We start from the raw sequence: 20,516 nt of genomic DNA, 5'->3' as shown, positions 1-20,516 counted from the left end.
TTGTTGATTTTTGCTATGGTCTCTTGTTTCTTTTGCATTTCAGTTCAGTTCAGTTGAGTAGCTCAGTCGTGTCTGACACTTTGCGACCCCATGAATTGCAGCACGTCAAGCCTCCCTGTCCATCACCAACTCCCAGAGTTCACTCAAACTCACGTCCATCAAGTCAGTGATGCCATCCAGCCATCTCATCCTCTGTCGTCCCCTTCTTCTCCTGCCCCCAATCCCTCCTAGCATCAGAGTCTTTTCCAATGAGTCAAATCTTCACATGAGGTGGCCAAAGTATTGGAGTTTCCGCTTTAGAATCATTCCTTCCAAAGAAATCCCAGGGCTAATCTCCTTCAGAATGGACTGGTTGGATCTCCTTGCAGTCCAAGGGACTCGCAAGAGTCTTCTCCAACACCACAGTTCAAAAGCATCATTTCTTTGGCGCTCAGCTTTCTTCACAGTCCAACTCTCACATCCATACATGACCACTGGAAAAATTATAGCCTTGACTAGATGGATGTATGTTGGCAAAGTAATGTCTCTGCTTTTCAATATACTATCTAGGTTGGTCATAACTTTCCTTCCAAGGAGTAAGCGTCTTTTAATTTGATGGCTGCAATAAGATTTCTTTCCTTCTCCTAACCTTGGGGTTCTTCATTTCTTCCTTTTCTAGTTGCTTTATGTGTAGAGTTAGGTTATTTATTTGACTTTTTTCTTGTTTCTTGAGGTATTCCTGTATTGCTATGAACCTTCCCCTTAGGACTGCTTTTACAGTGTCCCACAGGTTTCGGTTGTTGTGTTTTCATTTTCATTTGTTTCTATGCATATTTTGATTTCTTTTTTTATTTCTTCTGCGATTTGTTGGTTATTCAGCAGTGTGTTTTTCAGCCTCCACATGTTGGCATTTTTAATAGTTTTTCTCCTATAATTGAGATCTAATCGTACTACATTGAGGTCAGAAAAGATGTGTGGAATGATTTCAAATTTTTTGAATTTACCAAGGCTAGCATTTATTGCCCAGGATGTGATGTATCCTGGAGAAGTTTTCATGTGCACTTGAGAAAAAGGTGAAATTCATTGTTTTGGCTTGAAATGTCCTATATATATATCAATTAGGTCTAACTGGTCTATTGTATTAGTTAAAGTTTGTGTTTCCTTCTTAACTTTCTGTTTAGTTGATCTATCCATAGGTGTGAGTGGGGTATTAAAGTCTCCCACTATTACTGTGTTATTGTTAATTTCCCCTTTCAGACATGTTAGCATTTATCTTACATATTGCGGTGCTCCTCTGTTGGGTGCATATATATTTATAATTGTTATTTCTTCTTCTTGGATTGATCCTTTGATCACTATGTAGTGTCCTTCTTTGTCTCTTTTCAGAGGCTTTGTTTTAAAGTCTATTTTATCTGATATGAGTATTGCTACTCCTACTTTCTTCTGGTCTCTATTTGCGTGGAATATCTTTTTCCAGCCCTTCACTTTCAGTCTGTATGTGTCCCTTGTTTTGAGGTGGGTCTCTTGTAGACAACATATATAGCAGTCTTGTTTTTGTATCCATTCAGCCAGTCTTTGTCTTTTGGTTGGGGAATTCAACCCATTTACGTTTAAGGTAATTATTGATCACTATGATCCCATTGCCATTTACTTTATTGTTTTGGGTTCCAGTTTATACACCCTTTTTGTGTTTCCTGTCTAGAGAATATCCTTTAGCATTTGTTGGAGAGCTGGTTTGGTGGTGCTGAATTCTCTCAGCTTTTGCTTGTCTGTAAAGTTTTTGATGTCTCCGTCATATTTGAATGAGATCCTTTCTGGGTACAGTAATCTGGGCTGTAGGTTATTTTCTTTCATCACTTTAAATATATCCTGCCATTCCCTTCTGGCCTGAAGAGTTTCTATTGAAAGATCAGCTGTTATCCTTATGGGAATCCCTTTGTGTGTTATTTGTTGTTTTTCCCTTCCTGCTTCTATATTTGTTCTTTGTGTTTGATCTTTGTTAATTTGATTAATATGTGTCTTGGGGTGTTTCGCCTTGGGTTTATCCTATTTGGGACTCCCTGGGTTTCTTGGACTTGGGTGATTATTTCCTTTCCCATTTTAGGGAAGGTTTCAACTATTATCTCCTCAAGTATTTTCTCAAGGTCTTTCTTTTTGTTTTCTTCTTCTGGGACTCCTATGATTCAAATGTTGGGGCGTTTAACATTGTCCCAGAGGTCTCTGAGATGGTCCTCATTTCTTTTAGTTCTTTTTTTTCTATTTTCCTCTCTGATTCATCTATTTCTACCATTCTATCTTCTACCTAACTAATCCTATCTTCTGCCTCCATTATTCTACTGTTGGTTCCCTCCAGAGTTTTTTTGATCTAATTTATTGCTTTATTCATTATATATCGACTCTTTTTTATTTCTTCTAGGTCCTTGTTAAACCTTTCTTGCATCTTCTCAATCCTTGTCTCCAGGCTATTTATCTATGATTCCATTTTGATTTCAAGATTTTGGATCATTTTCACCATCATTATTCAGAATTCTTTATCAGGTTGATTTCCTATTGCTTCCTCTTTTGTTTGGTTTGGTGAACATTTATCCTGTTCCTTTACCTGCTGGATATTCCTCTGTCTCTTCTTCTTGTTTATATTGCTGTGTTTGGGGTGGCCTTTCTGTATTCTGGCAGTTTGTGGAGTTCTCTTTATTGTGGCATTTCCTCGCTGTGTGTGGGTTTGTACAGGTGGCTTGTCAAGGTTTCCTGGTTAGGGAAGCTTGTGTCGGTGTTCTGGTGGGTGGAACTGGATTTCTTCTTTCTGGAGTGCAATGAAATGTCCAGTAATGAGTTATGAGATGTCAGTGGGTTTGGAGTGACTTTGGGCAGCCTGTATGTTGAAGCTCAGGGCTGTGTTCCTGTGTTGCTGGAGAATTTGCGTGGTATATCTTGCTCTGGGACTTGTTGGCCCTTGGGTGGTGCTTGGTTTCAGTGTAGGTATGGAGGCGTTTGATGAGCTCCTGTCAATTAATGTGCCCTGGAGTCAGGAGTTCTCTGGTGTTCTCAGGATTTGGAGTTAAGCCTCCTGCTTCTGGTTTTCAGTCTTATTTGTACAGTAGCCTCAAGACTTCTCCATCTAGGTTAAAGATGAAGTTTCTCCACAGTGAGGGACACCCAGAGAGTTTCACAGAGTTACATGGAGAAGAGAAGAGGGAGGAGGGAGATAGAGGTGACCCGGATGAGATGAGGTGGAATCAAAAGAGGAGAGAGCAAGTGGAATCAAAAGAGGAGACAGCAAGCTAGCCAGTAATCACTTCCTTATGTGCGCTTCACAGTCTGGACCACTCAGAGATGTTCATGGAGTTATACAGAGAAGAGAAGAGGGTGGAAGGAGACAGAGGAGGCCAGGAGGATAAAGGGGGGAATCAAAAGTAGAGAGACAGATCCAGCCAGTATTCAGTTCTCTAAGTGTTCTCCACCATCCGGAACACACAAAGAGATTCACAGAGTTGGGTAGAGAAGAGAAGGGAGAGGGAGGAGATAAAGGCGACCTGGTGGAGAAAAAGGAGAGTCCAAAGTGGGAGAGAGCAGTCAAGCCAGTAATCTCACTCCCAGGTAAAAATGAGTACTGAAGATTGGGTTCTTAAAGGTACAAAATTGATAACAAATACCAAAAAGCAAAGATTAAAAGTCTAGAGTAGAAGTTGGATTTTCAAAAATAAAATATTAACAACAACAAGAAAAACCAAAGTCACAAAAATTATAATATATATATATATATATATATATATATATGAAGTTTGCTTTAAAAAAATAGGGTCTCTCTTTTTTTTAAAGTAATATTGGGTTATAAAAATGACAATTAAAGGAGTAATAGAAGACTTTAAAATTAAAAAAAAATTAAATTAAAGAATGATAGTAAAAATATATCTAGGATTTTCTCTGGTGTTGTTGTGGGCAGTGTGGAGTCAGTTCATTTTCAGATAGTTCCTTGATCTGGCTCATATTTCTCAAGATCGATAGGCCCCTTCCTATGTAGTCAGTACTAACTACAGGGTTTTAATCTATTGCATCTGTCACTTCCAAGAGGGTTCCCTCTGTTTTAGCTTCTTCTGTTTGCTGGCCTCTTCAGTGTCTAATTTTTGCCTGACACAGGGGGCAGTGGTGGACACTTTTTTAGGCTCACTTGTTTAGTCGTGCTGTGCGAGGGCTGGACGCTGCAAACAAATAACACTGGCGTGTGTTTGCAGTGTCTCTGCCACACTGGGTTTGCTCCTGCTCACAGCGTGTGTGTTTTCCCTTTGTACACTGCTTAGGCTCTAGGTTGCTCCGTCAGGAACTGTCTGAGTCCAGCCCTGGGTTGTATGCACTTCCCAGGTCTAAGCCACTCAGGTTCAGGTACTTGGGTAGTCCTGAGAGATGCAGACTCGGTTGTGCCTGCGTTTTGTGCCCTTCCCATGTCTGAGCAGCTCGGGTGACCAGGTGTTTGGTGAGTGCAATCACTGCAACTTACCACCTCCCCCATCCCTGCCACTCGGTTTTCTGGGTGTACAACAGGCGCACCTTCTCAGGCAGATGTCAACCGTCCAGAATCCCAAGAAGTCTTGGTTAGCAACGAAGCCTGCTTGCAATTTGATAGATAATGCCTCTCTGGGGCCGCAATTGCCCTCTTCCGGCTCTGGCTGCCCTTGCCTGACTGTCACCGGAGGGGAATAGGCCAGTCTGCAGCTGGCTAGCTCTAGTCAGTCCTTTGTTCTGTGTGCGGGCCTGGAGGTGTCTTAGGTTAGGGCTTTTCCCGTGGTAGCTATCCCACAGTCTGGTTTGCTAGCCCAAGTTAGTTCCCTCAGATTGCCCTCGGGGCATTCAGGCCCAGTCTTTACTCTAAGCAATGCACCTGCGCCTCCCTGCCCAGCCCCTGCTTGCTAGTGGCAGATACAGGCATCTGCACTGCTTCTCTGCTGGGGGAGTTACCACTGGACACATAATCTGTGGGGTTTAATTATTTATTTATTTTTCCTCCTGATTATGTTGCCATCTGTGGTTCCAAGGCTCTCCACAGACTCGGCAGTGAGAGTGTTTCCTGGTGTTTGGAAACTTCTCTCTTTTTTAAGACTTCCTTTCGGGATGGAGTTCCATCCCTACCTCTTTTGTCTCTCTTTTTGTCTTTTATATTTTTTCCTACCTCCTTTAGAAGACAATAGGCTGCTTTTATGGGTGCCTGATGTCCTCTGCCTCATTCAGAAGTTGTTTTGTGGGATTTACTCAGCATTCACATGTTCTTTTGATGAATTTGTGGGGGAGAAAGTGGTCTCCCCATCCTATTCCTCTGCCATCTTAGGACCACCTCTACATTGTGTCTTTTTCAATTATGGTTTCCTCAAGGTATATGCCCAATAGTGGGGTTGCTGGGTTATATGGTAGTTTTATTCCTAGGTTTCTTAAAGGAATCTCCATACTTTTCTCTATAGTGGCTGTATCAGTTTACATTCCCACCAAAACTGCAAGAGGGCTCCCTTTTCTCCACATCATCTCCAACATTTATTATTTGTGGATTTTTTATTTTTAGCTTTTTTTGATGATGGCCATTCTTACCAGTGTTAATACCATCTAATACACTACATTTTCCTTATCTGTTTGTTTATCTCTTTTTTCCAATCACAATGTGAGCTTTATAATGGCAAAGATTACTGTTTTGTCGTCCTATCCTCAGCATCTAGAACAGTGCTTTGTATATATTAGCCACTCAATAAATATTAAATGAATCAATACTTCACTAGGCAGAAAGTAGTCAAATGGCCACACCTGGCTGCAAAGGAGGCTTAACAATATTAAAAATTAGCTGTGTAGCCTTGTATTCAGCAAAAATCTCTACTACTACTACTACTACTACTACTACTGAAGAAGTAGTAGTTGGGATCTTCACAACCCAGGGATCAAACCCAGGTCTCCCACATTACAGGTTAATTTTTTACCAGCTGAGCCACAAGGGAAGCCCACTACAGAAGAAGAAAAACTAATATTGAAAATGCTAGAGAGGGTGTGGAGAAAAGGGAACCCTCTTACACTATTGGTGGGAATACAAACTAGTACAGCCACTATGGAGAAGAGTGTGGAGATTCCTTAAAAAACTAGAAATAGAACTGCCATATGACCAAGCAATCCCACTGCTGGGGATACACACTGAGGAAACCAGAATTGAAAGAGACATGTATACCCCAGTGTTCATTGCAGTACTGTTTACAACAGCTAGAATATGGAAGCAACCTAGATGCCCAGTGCCAGAAGAATGGATAAGAAAGTTGTAGTACATAAACACAATGGAATATTACTCAGCTATTAAAATGAACACATACGAGTCAGTTCTAATGAGATGGATGAAACTGGAGCCTATTATACAGAGTGAAGTAAGTCAGAAAGAAAAACACCAATACAGTATATTAATGCATATAAATGGAATTTAGAAAGATGGTAACAATGACCCTATAGACAAGACAGCAAAAGAGACACAGATGTAAAGAACAGACTTTTGGACTCTGTGGGAGAAAGCAAGGGTGGGCTGATTTGAGAGAATAGCATTGAAACATGTATATTACCATATGTGAAATAGATGACCAGTCCAAGTTCAATGCATGAAACAGGGCACTCAAAGCCAGTGCACTGGGACAACCCAGAGGGATGGAATGGGATGGGGGGGACACATGTACACCTGTGGCTGATTCATGTCAATGTATGGCAAAAATCACCACAATACTGTAAAGTTATTAACCTCCAATTATAATAAATAAATTAACTTAAAAAATACTAACATTGAAAGCTAGCAGGCTCACAAAGCAAAGAAAGTTAAAAAAAAATTCATGCTTAATTTATAACCAGTCTATAGCTTGACTCTTCTATTAACTGTCTTTTAACATATTGATACATATATGTGTGAGAAATAGCCTCTCTCTCCAGAAAACTAGCATTAGCACAGTAAAATAAGTCATTTCATGTGTGTAATGTTTTTCAAATTTGAGAAATCTGTAAGTCCCAACCCAACACTCTGAGACCTTGACCAAGTGACATGATATCTTTAGACCTGCTTCCTTATGTACTGAATAGTAAAGTTCTGAGTTTCAGGTACAATAGAAGGTGCAAAAGTGATCTGTAAACTGCATTACCTTATACAACTGAGAAGCATTATCATAGCTGATATCACAACTATGCTATAAGGGAGGCAGCTCCAACCTATCCTCTGCAACTGCCCCAAAGATAGGGTTCAGGTTTGGTATTTCTATCGTACTCACTTTTTGCCATACTTGCCTCCATTAAAGATGGTATTTCAGCTACCTAGAGAAGAGGTAGGAATGTAGGGATCAGCAAACTAAAATGGACTGGAATGGGTGAATTTAACTTAGATGACCATTATATCTACTACTGTGGGCAAGAATCCCTTAGAAGAAATGGAGTAACCCTCATAGTCAACAAAAGAGTATAAACTGAAGTACATGGATGCAATTTCAAAAATGACAGAATGAGCTCTGTTGGTTTCCAAGGCAAACCATTCAATATCACAGCAATCCAAGTTTATGCCCCAACCAGTAATGCTGAAGAAGCTGAAGTTGAATGATTCTATGAAGACGTACAAGACCTTCTAGAACTAACACCCCAAAAGATGTCTTTTTCATAATAGGGGACTGGAATGCAAAAGTAGGAAGTCAAGAGATACCTGGAGTAACAGGCAAATTTGGCCTTGGAGTACAGAATGAAGCAGGGCAAAGGCTAATGGAATTTTGTCAAGAGAACGCACTGGTCATAGCAAACAGCGTCTTCCAAAAACACAAGAGAAGACTCTACATGTGGACATCACCAGACAGTCAATACCAAAATCAGATTGATTATATTCTTTGCAGCCAAAGATGGAGAAGCTTTATACAGTCAGCAAAGACAAGACTGGGAGATGACTGTGGCTCAAATCATGAACACTTTTTTGCCAAATTCAGACTTAATTTGAAGAAAGTAGGGAAACCACTAGACCATTCAGGTATGACCTAAATCAAATTCCTTATGATTATACAGTGGAAGTGACAAATAGATTCAAGGGATTAGATCTGAAACACAGAGTGCCTGAAGAACTATCGACGGAGGTTCATGACACTGTACAGGAGACAGGGATCAAGACCACCCCAAGAAAAATAAAAGCAAAATAGAAAAATGGCCGTCTGAGGAAGGCTTACAAATATCTTTGAAAAGAAGAGAAGCTAAAAGCAAGGGAGAAAAGGAAAGATATAAGCATCTGAATGCAGAGTTCCAAAGAATAGCAAGGAGAGATAAGAAAGCCTTCCTCAGTGATCAGTGCAAATAAATAGCGGAAAACAATAGAATGAGAAAGACTAGAGAGCTTTTCAAGAAAATCAGAGATACCAAGGGAGTATTTCATGCAAGGACGGGCTTAATAAAGGATATAAATGCTATGGACTTAACAGAAGCAGAAGATATTAAGAAGAGGTGGCAAGAATACACAGAAGAACTGTACAAGAAAGATCTTCATGACCCAGATAATCATGATGATGTGATCACTCACCTAGAGCCAGAAATTCTGAAATGTGAAGTCAAGTGGGCCTTATAAAGCATCATTATGAACAAAGCTAGTGGAGGTGATGGAATTCAAGTTGAGCTATTTCAAATCCTAAAAGATGATGCTGTGAAAGTGCTGCACTCAATATACCAGCAAATTAGGAAAACTCAGCAGTAGCCACAGGACCAGAAAAGGTCAGTTTTCATTCCAAACCTAAGAAAGGCAATGCGAAAGAATGCTCAAGCTACTGCACAATTGCACTCATCTCACACGCTAGTAAAGTAATGCTCAAACTTCTCTAAGTCAGGCTTCAGCAGTACGTGAACCATGAACTTCCAGATGTTCAAGCTGGATTTAGAAAAGGCAGAGGAACCAGAGACCAAATTGCCAACATCCATTGGATCATTGAAAAAACAAGAGAGATCCAGAAAAACATCTATTTCTGCTTTATTGACTATGTCAAAGCCTTTGACTGTGTGGATCACAATAAACTGTGGAAAATTCTGAAAGAGATGGGAATACCAGACCACCTGACTTGCCTCCTGAGAAACCTGTATGCAGGTCAGGAAGCAACAGTTAGAACTGGACATGGAACAATAGACCAGTTCCAAATGGGGAAACGAGTACATCAAGGCTGTATATTGTCATCCTGCTTACTTAACTTATATGCAGAGTACATCATGAGAAACACTGGGCTTAATGACACACAAGCTGGAATCAAGATTGCTTGGAGAAATATCAATAACCTCGGATATTCAAATGACACCACCTTTATGGCAGAAAGCGAGAAAGAACTAAAGAGCTTCTTGATGAAAGTGAAAGAGGAGAGTGAAAAAGTTGGCTTAAAACCCAGCATTCAGAATACTAAGATCATGGCATCCTGTCCTATCACTTCATGGTAAATAGATGGGGAAGCAATGGAAACAGTGAGAGACTTTATTTTCTTGGACTCCAAAATCGCTGCAGATGGTGACTGCAGCCAGGAAATTAAAAGATGCTTGCTCCCTGAAAGAAAAGTCATGACCAACCTAGACAGCATATTATCTTTTTTTTTTTTCCCTCCTGGGACACAGAAGCATGTGCAATCTTCCCAGACTGGGGATTGAACCTGTGCTCTCTGCCAGAGGAACCCAGAGTCTTAACCACTGGAGCACCAGGAAGTCCCTAGACAGCATATTAAAAAGCAGAGACATTACTTTGACAAAAAAAGTCTGTCTAGTCAAAGCTATGATTTTTTCAGTAGTCATGTATGAATGTAAAAGTTGGACTATAAAGAAAGCTGAGCACCGAAGAATTGATGCTTTTGAACTGTGGTGTTGGAGAAGACTCTTGAGAGTCCCTTGGATAGCAAGGAGATCCAACCAGTCCATCCTAAAGGGAATCAATCCTGAATATTCATTGGAAGGACTGATGTTGAAGCTGAAACTCCAATCCTTTGGCCACCTGATGTGAAGAACTGACTCATTTGAAAAGACCCCGATTCTGGGTAAGATTGAAGGTGTGAGGAGAAGGGGACAACAGAGGATGAAATGGTTGGATGGCATCACTGACTCAATGGACATGAGTTTGAGTAAACTCTGGGAGTTGGTGATGGATAGGGAGGCCTGGCGTGCTGCAGTCCATGGAGTCACAAAGAGTCGGACATGAATGAGAGACTAAACTGATCTGACCTGAGGGAAGATGACTGACCTAAATCAGTGCAGAGAAACTTATCTCATTCTAGAAATTTAATAGTCCTTGAGCTTCCAGTTCAAGATGGTAGAGTAGAAGGATATGCGCTCATCTTGTCCTGCAAGAGCACCAAAATCGAAACTAGCTGTTAAACAACCATCAATAGGAGGATGCTGGAACCTGCCATAAAAAAAAAAAATATGCCACCTCCAAAGACAAAGAAGAATCCAGAACAAATGGCAGCAGAGGGCAATCACGATAAAATCAAATCCCATACCCACCAGGTGTGTGATACACAATCTGGAGAACAATAATAGCAAAGTTCTCCAACTGTTGTGAAGGTTCTAAGCCCCAGGTCAGACTTCTTAGACTGGGGATTTGGCAAAAGTTACTGGGAATCCCCAGGCAATCTGTGAAGGCCAGCCGAATTTGATTACAGAATTTCCACAGGACTGGGGGAAACAGAGACTCCAGTCTTGGAGCACACAAACAAAATCTTGTATGCTCCAAGATCCAGGGGAAAGGATCAGTGACTCCACAGGAGACTGAACCAAAACTACCTGCTGTTGGAGGGTCTCCTGTGGAAGTATGGGTCAGCAGTGGCTGGCACAAGGATGGGGGTACTGGCAGCAGCAGTCCTGGAGGTGGTCTCATGTGTAAGTTCTCTTGGGGGTTGCCATTAAACTTACCATAGAGCCTGTAGACCTCAGGACTGGGTAGCCTCAGGCCAAACAATTAACAAGGAGAGAGTGAAACTCCACCCATCAGCAGATAGTTGGATTAAAACTTTACTGAGCAAGGCCTTGCCCATCAGAGCAAGACCCAGTTTTCCCCACTACTAGTCCCTCCCATCAGGAAGATGACACAAACCTCTCAGCCTCAACCACCAGAGGGCAGACATAAGAAGCAAGAACAACCACAATTTCACAGCAGCTAGAATGAAAACCTGGAGAAGGCAATGGCACCTCACTCCAGTACTCTTGCCTGGAAAATCCCATGGACGGAGGAGCCTGGTGGGCTGCAGTCCATGGGGTCACTAAGAGTCAGATACGACTGAGCAACTTCACTTTCACTTCTCACTTTCATGCATTGGAGAAGGAAATGGCAACCCACTCCAGTGTTCTTGCCTGGAGAATCCCAAGGACGGGGGAGCCTGGTGGGCTACCGTCTATGGGGTCGCACAGAGTCAGACACAACTGAAGCGACTTAGCAGCAGCAGTAGCAGCAGCAGAATGAAAACCACATTACAGAACGTTAATCGAGATGAAAAAGCAGAGAATTCCAACCCAGATGAAGGGACAAAATATAAAACCCCAGAAAAACAACTAAATGAAATGGAAATAGGCAATCTTCCAGAAAAAGAATTTAGAATAACAATAGGGAAGATGATCCAGGATCTCAGAAACAGAATGGAGAAGATGCAAGAAATGTTTACCAAAGATCTACAAGAACTAAAGAACAAACAGAGATGAATACACTAGAAAGAATCAACATCAGAATAATTGAGGCAAAAGAATGGATAAGTGACCTGGAGGACAAAATTGTGGAAAGCACTACTACAGAACAGAATATAGAAAAAAGAATGGGAAAAAATGAAGACAGTCTAAGAGATCTCTGGGACAACAACAAATGCACCAACATTTGCATTATAGGGGTCCCAAAAGGAGGAGAGAGAAAGGACCTGAGAAAATATTTAAAGAGATAAGAGCTGAAAACTTCCCTAACATGGAAAAAGAAATAGTAAACCAAGTCCAGGAAGCACAGAGAGTCCCAGGCAGGAGAAACACAAGGAGGAACACATCAAGACACATAGTAATCAAACTGACAAAAATTAAAGACAAAGATAAAATATTAAAAGCAACAAGGGAAAAATAATAAATAACATACAAGGGAACTTCCATAAGGCTATCAGCTGATTTCTCAACAGAAACTGTACAAGCCAGAGGGGAATGGCATGATATATTTAAAGTGATGAAAAGGAACAACCTATAATCAAGAATATTCTACCCAGCAAGACTCTTGTCCAAATTTGACAGAGAAATCAAAAGCTTTCCAGACAAGCAAAAGTTAAGAGAATTCAGCACCACCAAACCAGTCTTCCAACAAATACTAAAGGAGCTACTCTAGGCAGGAAACGCAAGAGAAGGAAAAAGCCTACACAAAACAAACCCAAAACATTTAAGAAAATGGTTTTAGGATCATACATACCAATAATTACCTTAAATGTAAATACATTAAATGCACCAACCAAAAGACATTGGCTGAGTGGAAGAAAATATGTGCATGTTTGTGTGTCCCCTTACCACATCACTCTATTTAACCTTCCAAATTACATTCAATAATTTTATATTGTTAGGTTAATCATGTTTCTCATTATGTTAATCATTATGGCTTGCAATTGTAATTATCATTTATTTTTTGTCTGGCTATGATTTTTGATAACTAACAAACATCTTTTACTGTTGTGATTATGTAACTATTATTCATTTAATACCATTATATCATGATTGGTTAACAGAAAATACTAGACTTGTATATCACTAAAACTCCTATTTAATAGAAAAACCTGTAATCACTTTTTAAAATTCAGATGCATATCAGAATTATCTTGGAATTTTTGAAAAATGCAAATGCCCAAGTGTTGCATTTTTTATCCAAAGCTCCAAATGTGTTTCTAATGAACAGCCATGTTTAAGAAAAACTGGACTATATAATGATCTTTTACTTTTATTTAGTTTGTTTCACTTTTTCTATTTCATATTTAAGGCTTCCATTTCATTTAGTTTATGTTTTCTAATTTCTCTCTTTTTTCAGATGTTCTGTCTCAAGCCTTTATAAAGCATAGTAGAAAAACATAGTACATATATATATATATATATAATGTACAATATAATACATATGTCCAAGTTTCAGGAAAGTTGGATTTTTGCCTAGAAAAATATTTGATATTTTGATTCCACTTGTTTGATATAGTATGAATAGAATGCTAGATTTCTTATTTATATTCACTCACAACTTTGATATGGTTCCATGTATTCTGGCATCTAGTATTACTCCTAAAAGTCTAGAAAGTTTGTTATCTTAGTGATTATTTTTTTAAAGAAATTTGAGTCAAGCTTGAAACTTCTAATCCAATTCTGAGACTATAAAGAAATACTATGCTGCAAAAACTAGGAAATTAACATGTAATATAGTATTATTAACTATAGAGTTTGTTTGAATTTCACAATATTTTGTGCTAGCATCCATTATTTGTTTTCATACCTTATTCAAGACTACACATAGTATTTAACTGCATTGAGCAGCTTCAGCATACAACAAATTCTGGTAAACTCTCCTTTTATTCTATTATAAATAGTTTCTAATTTTCTTTGTTATGGCTTTTTGGATACACACGTCATTTAAAAGTGAAAATTTACCTTCCAAATATATGGGATTTTTAAAGTATCTCTGATGCTAATTTCTCATTTTGATATTAGTTTCTCATTTAAATGTTTCTTCTCTGCAATCAACCTCTGTGGTTTTTCAGTCTCTTAACCTTATTGAGACTTTCAGTGGCTAAGTCAAAGATCTCTCTTGATAAATGTCACATTGCACTTGAAATCATATGGGTTACTTTCAAATATCTTTTTATATTGATCTCTAATATAATTCCAAAATGATAAGAGAACAGACTTTATATGATTTCAGTACCTTTAGATCATAAAATTTTTGCACCTGCTCTTATGTCCCTAAATATATTCCAGTGTCTCCTAGTTTCTAGTCTATGGGAACTTGAATTTGTATCCTACTCCTGTGTGAGAATTGTATAAATCTAAGTTATGCTGACTTGGTTCATAGTGCTTTTTGGGTCTACTATATCCTTGTACTTCTCTGTATAGTCATTCTGTTAATTTTTGAGAGCTTGATATTGAAACTCCAACTAAAAATCTTAATTTATCTACTTTAAAATATAATATATATTTTATATTATGTTGTATATAATATAATTTTATATTATATTCCATATATGTTCCCACATATATTATACATATATGTGGAACTCTATGTAGCTTTGTTCTTTACAAAGAACAAAGAACATCTTTACTATATGTTCTTTGTTCTTGTTTTCCAAGTTTCATGTAAATGTGTTATCATATTTTCATAATTTAAAACAGAAAAAAGAAATCTATCAGCCCTTGAAAAATTATTGCCTTAATAAGCCATTTATAACATCATTATTTAATAGGGTTAATCAGCTCTTGTGTACCCTATAATATGGAAGAAAGAGAGCAGGTCCTGTTCTCAAGAAACCATTATCTCAGTTCAGTTCAGTCACTCAGTTGTGTCTGACTCTCTGGGACCCCATGAACTGCACCACACCAGGCCTCCCTGTCCATCACCAGCTCCCGGAGTTCACTCAAACTCATGTCCATCAAATCGGTGATGCCATCCAGCCATCTCATCCTCTGTCATCCCCTTCTTTTCCTGCCCCCAATTCCTCCCAGCATCAGAGTCTTTTCCAATGAGTCAGCTCTTCGCATGAGGTGACAAAAGTATTGGAGTTTCAGCTTTAGCAACAGTCCTTCCAAAAACAAGAGCAGGAGCTGACTGTGGCTCAGACCATGAACTCCTTATTGCCAAATTCAGACTGAAATTGAAGAAAGTAGGGAAAACCACTAGACCATTCAGGTATGACCTGAATCAAATCCCTTATAATTATACAGTGGAAGTGAGAAATAGATTTAAGGGCTTAGATCTGCCTGATGAACTGATAGATAGAGTGCCTGATGAACTATGGAATGAGGTTCGTGACATTGTATAGGAGACAGGGATCAAGACCATCCCCATGGAAAAGAAATGCAAAAAAGCAAAATGGCTGTCTGGGGAGGCCCTACAAATAGCTGTGCAAAGAAGAGAAGTGAAAAGCAAAGGAGAAAATGAAAGATATAAATATCTGAATGCAGAGTTCCAAAGAATAGCAAGAAGAGATAAGAAAGCCTTCTTCAGCGATCAATGCAAAGAAATAGAGGAAAAGAATAGAATGGGAAAGACTAGGGATCTCTTCAAGAAAATCAGAGATACTAAAGCAACATTTCATGCAATGATGGGCTCGATAAAGGACAGAAATGGTATGGACCTAACAGAAGCAGAAGATATAAAGAAGAGATGGAAAGAATACACAGAAGAACTGTACAAAAAAGGTCTTCATGACCCAGATAATCACGATGGTGTGATCACTGACCTAGAGCCAGACATCCTGGAATGTGAAGTCAAGTGGGCCTTAGAAAGCATCACTATGAACAAAGCTAGTGCAGGTGATAGAATTCCAGTTGAGCTATTCCAAATCTTGAAAGATGATGCTGTGAAAGTGCTGCACTCAATATGCCAGCAAATTTGGAAGACTCAGCAGTGGCCACAAGGCTGGAAAAGATCAGTTTTCATTCCAATCCCAAAGAAAGGCAATGCCAAAGAATGTGCAAACTACTGCACAATTGCACTCATCTCACACGCTAGTAAAGTAATGCTCAAAATTCTCCAAGACAGGCTTCAGCAATATGTGAACCGTGAACATCCTGATGTTCAAGCTGGTTTTAGAAAAGGCAGAGGAACCAGAAATCAAATTGCCAACATCCGCTGATCATGGAAAAAGCAAGAGAGATCCAGAAAAGCATCTATTTCTGCTTTATTGACTATGCCAAAGCCTTTGACTGTGTGGATCACAATAAACTGTGGACAATTCTGAAAGAGATGGGAATACCATACCACCTGACCTGCCTCTTGAGAAGTTTGTATGCAGGTCAGGAAGCAACAGTTAGAACTGGACATGGAACAACAGACTGGTTCCAAGTAGGAAAAGGAGTACGTCAAGGCTGTATATTGTCAGAGTACATCATGAGAAATGCTGGGCTGGAAGAAGCACAAGGTGGAATCAAGATTGCCAGGAGAAATATAAATAACCTCAGATATGCAGATGACACCACCCTTATGACAGAAAGTGAAGAGGAACTAAAAAGCCTCTTGATGAAAGTGAAAGAGGAGAGTGAAAAAGTTGGCTTAAAGCTCAACATTCAGAAAATGAAGATCATGGCATCTGGTCCCACCACTTTATGGGATATAGATGGGGAAACAGTGTCAGACTTTATTTTTTGGGGCTCCAAAATCACTGCAGATGGTGACTGCCGCTATGAAATTAAAAGCCGTTTACTCCTTGGAAGGAAAGTTATGACCAACCTAGATAGCATATTCAAAAGCAGAGACATTACTTTGCCAACAAAGGTTCATCTAGTCAAGGCTATGGTTCTTCCTGTGGTCATGTATGGATGTGACAGTTGGACTGTGAAGAAGGCTGAGCACCAAAGAATTGATGCTTTTGAACTGTGGTGTTGGAGAAGACTCTTGCAAGTCCCTTGGACTGCAAGGAGATCCAACCAGTCCATTCTGAAGATCAGCCCTGGGATTTCTTTGGAAGGAATGATGCTAAAGCTGAAACTCCAGTACTCTGGGCACCTCATGTGAAGAGTTGACTCATTGGAAAAGACTCTGATGCTGGGAGGGATTGGGGGCAAGAGGAGAAGGGGACGACAGAGGATGAGGTGGCTGGATGGCATCACTGACTCGATGGACGTGAGTCTGAGTGAACTCCGGGAGCTGGTGATGGACAGGGAGGCCAGGCGTGCTGCAATTCATGGGGTCACAAAGAGTTGGACACGACTGAGCGACTGATCTGATCTGATCTGATCTTCCAATGAACACCCAGGACTGATCTTCAGGATGGACTGGTTGGATCTCCTTGCAGTCCAAGGGACTCTCAAGAGTCTTCTCCAACACCACAGTTCAAAAGCATCAATTCTTCGGCGCTCAGCTTTCTTCACAGTCCAACTCTCACATCCATACATGACCACTGGAAAAATCATAGCCTTGACTAGACGGACCTTTGTTGGCAAAGTAACGTCTCTTCTTTTCAATATGCTATCTACGTTGGTCATAACTTTCCTTGCAAGGAGTAAGTGTCTTTTAATTTCTTGGCTGAAATCACCATCTGCAGTGATTATGGAGCCCAGAAAAATAAAGTCCGACACTGTTTCCACTGTTTCCCCATTTTTTTTTGCCATGAAGTGATGGGACCAGATGCCATGATCTTCGTTTTCTGAATGTTGAGCTTTAAGCCAACTTTTTCACTCTCCTCTTTCACTTTCATCAAGAGGCTTTTTAGTTCCTCTTCACTTTCTGCCATAAGGGTGGTGTCATCTGCATATCTGAGGTTATTGATGTTTCTCCCGGCAATCTTGATTCCAGCTTGTGTTTCTTCCAGCCCAGCATTTCTCATGATGTACTCTGCATATAAGTTAAATAAGCAGGGTGACAATATACAGCCTTGACGTACTCCTTTTCCTATTTGGAACCAGTCTGTTGTTCCATGTCCAGTTCTAACTGTTGCTTCCTGACCTGCATATAGGTTTCTCAAGAGGCAGGTCAGATGTTCTGGTACTCCCATCTCTTTCAGAATTTTCCACAGTTTATTGTGATCCACACAGTCAAAGGCTTTGGCATAGTCAATAAAGCAGAACCTTTGTGTGGGTCAGTATAATATCGAAAATATCTTTTACAGTCATACAGGCTTCGTTTTAAATCTCATTTCACCACTTGGGGCTGTGTAGTCTTGAACAAATAAGCCTCTTCCATCTTTAGTTTCCTAAACAGTAAAATTAGGACAATAGTTTCTACTGTTATAAGGTATACTCAAGATATAACTGATGAAGTAATGAATGAATACATTGAATGTAAATCATTTAAAAATATGCCTGGAACACAGCAGGTGCTTGGCTTTTTGCTCCAAGCTTAAGGTCCTATGATTAGTAAACGTCCTAAATATTCACTGAAAATGGTAGTCTGAAGATTAAATGACTATCTTTGTATGCAAATAAGTTACTTCCAACTAGAAAGAACACTGGGTAGCAAGGTGAATTACCTGAGATTCATCATTCCTCCATTCATTAATTCATTCAATTAATCAGGAAATAACTGAAAGACCCATTCCATGCCAGGCCCTGTGCTACATTCTAGGGACATGGTAGAGAGTTAAAATTGACATGAACTTGATCTTATGGCACTCACAATCTACCAGAAGACACAGATAGCTAATATATTATTATAATATATAATTATAATTATTGTGAAAGTTAAAGTTAGTCATGTCCGACTCTTTGCTACCCCATGGACTATACAGTCCATGGAATTCTCCAGGCCAGAATACTGGAGTGGGTAGCCGGTCCCTTCTTCAGGTGATCTTTCCAACCCAGGGATCCAACCCAGGTCTCCTGCTTGGCAGGCAGATTCTTTACCACTGAGCCACCTGGGAAGCCCCTATAATTATTATAGTAAAGAATAATAACAGCATATTAATAAGCAAGTCTTGGGTGACACAGGAGTGCAAAGAGGCAACTAACCCATTCTGAGTAGGGAGGCAGGCAAGAGGAAGTTCCTAGAGGATACAAAGTTGAAGTTAGAGCTTGAATAACATGAGTTCTTGGAGCTTACCAAGTAAAAAGGATTGGGGGAACAGAGTGTAGAAAGCAGAGGGAATAGCATGTACACACACAAGAGGCAGAATTTTCAAAAACCTGAAAAATTTCAAACTTATTGCAGGAAAGAATGCAAAGGAGTGGGAAGAGCTAGAGATAGTGACTCTACCATTCACAGCTAAGTAGCCCAGATTCAAGATGTTGCTTTTTTTTAAATTGAAGGATAATTGCTTTGCAATGTTGTTTTGGTTTCTGCCATACAACAATGCAAATTAGCCATAACTATCGACATATCCAATGGGCTTCCCTGGTGGCTCAGTTGTCTGGTAAAGAATTTGCCTTCAAGGCAGGAGATCCAGGTTTGACCCCTGGATTGGGAAGATCCCCTGGAGAAGGGAAAGGCAACTCACTCCAGTATTCTTGCCTGGAGAATTCTGTGGACAGAGGAGCCTAGTGGGCTACAGTCCATGGGGTCACAAAGAGTCAGACACAACTGAGCCACTTACACTTTCACTTTCAGGGGCTTCCCTGGTGGCTCAGACAGTAATGAATGAATCTGCCTGCAACGCAGGAGATTCAGGTTCGATCCTTGAATTAAGAAGATCTCCTGGAGAAGGAAATGGCAACCCACTCCAGTATTCTTGCCTGGAGAATTCCATAGACAGAGGAGCCTGGTGGACTACAGTCCATGGGGTTACAAAGAGTTGGACACAACTGAGCGACTAACATCTTCACTTTCTTTTAACCCAGTGTCCATTCCAACACTATTTACAATAGCCAGGACTTAGAAGCAACCCAGATGTCCATCGGCAGATGAAGAGGTAAAAAAAATTGTGGTTCATATATACAAGTGTGCAGTGGAAGTGTTAGTCACTCAGTCGTGTCTGACTCTTTGTGACCCCATGAACTGTAGCCCACCAGGTTCCTCTGTCCACAGAACTCTCCAGGCAAGAATATTGTATTGGGTTGCCATTTTCTTCTCCAGGGGGGTCTTCCCAACCCAGGGATTGAATCCAGGTCTCCTGCACTGTGGGCAGATTTTTTACTGTCTGAACCAACAGGGAAGCCTTAAAAATTATGGAACAGTTCATGAATTTGTGTGTCATCCTTACACAGGGACCATGTTAATTTTCTCTGTATCATTCCAACTTTAGAATATGTGTTGCCGAATTATACAAGAGGTTTCTTTTTATCCTGAGTAATTGCAAAAAGTTTTAAACAAGAGAGTGCACAATCAGCTTAACATGTTAAAAAGACCACTCTGATTACTATGTGGAAGGTAGACTGAAGGGTTTGGGCCACAGTGGTGACAATCTTGATGGAGAAAAGTGGATTGATTGAGAATGAGGTATTGAAGAAAATCGCTCAGATTTGGCAGTTGACTAGAAATAGAAAGAAAGTACTCAAGGATGCTGCTGGAGTTTTTTCCATTCTCAGTCTGGCACTATCACTTAATAACTAGAGGCCCTTGGCCATCACTTCATTGCTAAGCCACAGTTTCTTAGTGGGTCAGATGGATATAACAACTGCTAGTGTACTTGCCTCTGTCATATTAGGGAGACTCAAATGAAACAATGGCTGTGAGTGCTTTTTTCTAAGGTACAAAGAGCTATGAAACAGGAGGACTGAGGATAACTCATGGGTTTAGACTCACTGCAAGCACAAATGAGTGATCAACAGGTGATAAGATGCCTAGTCCAATAATATTTTTTCAGGTTTCTTTCTTTCTTTCTTTCTTTTTTAAAATGCTCTATGTAAGGGCCCTTGTAAAGAAAAAAAAAATCTTACTTTACTCTCAGCAGTATATGAACCCTGAGGTCTCATAGCAG

General features: G+C 40.0%; 1 non-coding gene across 1 annotated transcript; it reads right to left on the bottom strand.

Annotated features, from left to right (window-relative positions):
• Positions 1-19,758: 19,758 nt before the first annotated feature.
• Positions 19,759-19,863, bottom strand: LOC133243559 (U6 spliceosomal RNA). Its single transcript, XR_009735115.1, has one exon. It is a non-coding gene; the product is annotated as a U6 spliceosomal RNA (small nuclear RNA).
• Between the last annotated feature and the right edge of the window lie 653 nt (positions 19,864-20,516).

This window comes from Bos javanicus, chromosome X (genome assembly GCF_032452875.1).
Source record: "Bos javanicus breed banteng chromosome X, ARS-OSU_banteng_1.0, whole genome shotgun sequence".
Classification (NCBI taxonomy): Eukaryota; Metazoa; Chordata; class Mammalia; order Artiodactyla; family Bovidae; genus Bos; species Bos javanicus.
Note: the sequence above shows the minus strand (reverse complement) of the source record. Positions and strands in the feature narration are given on the sequence as shown.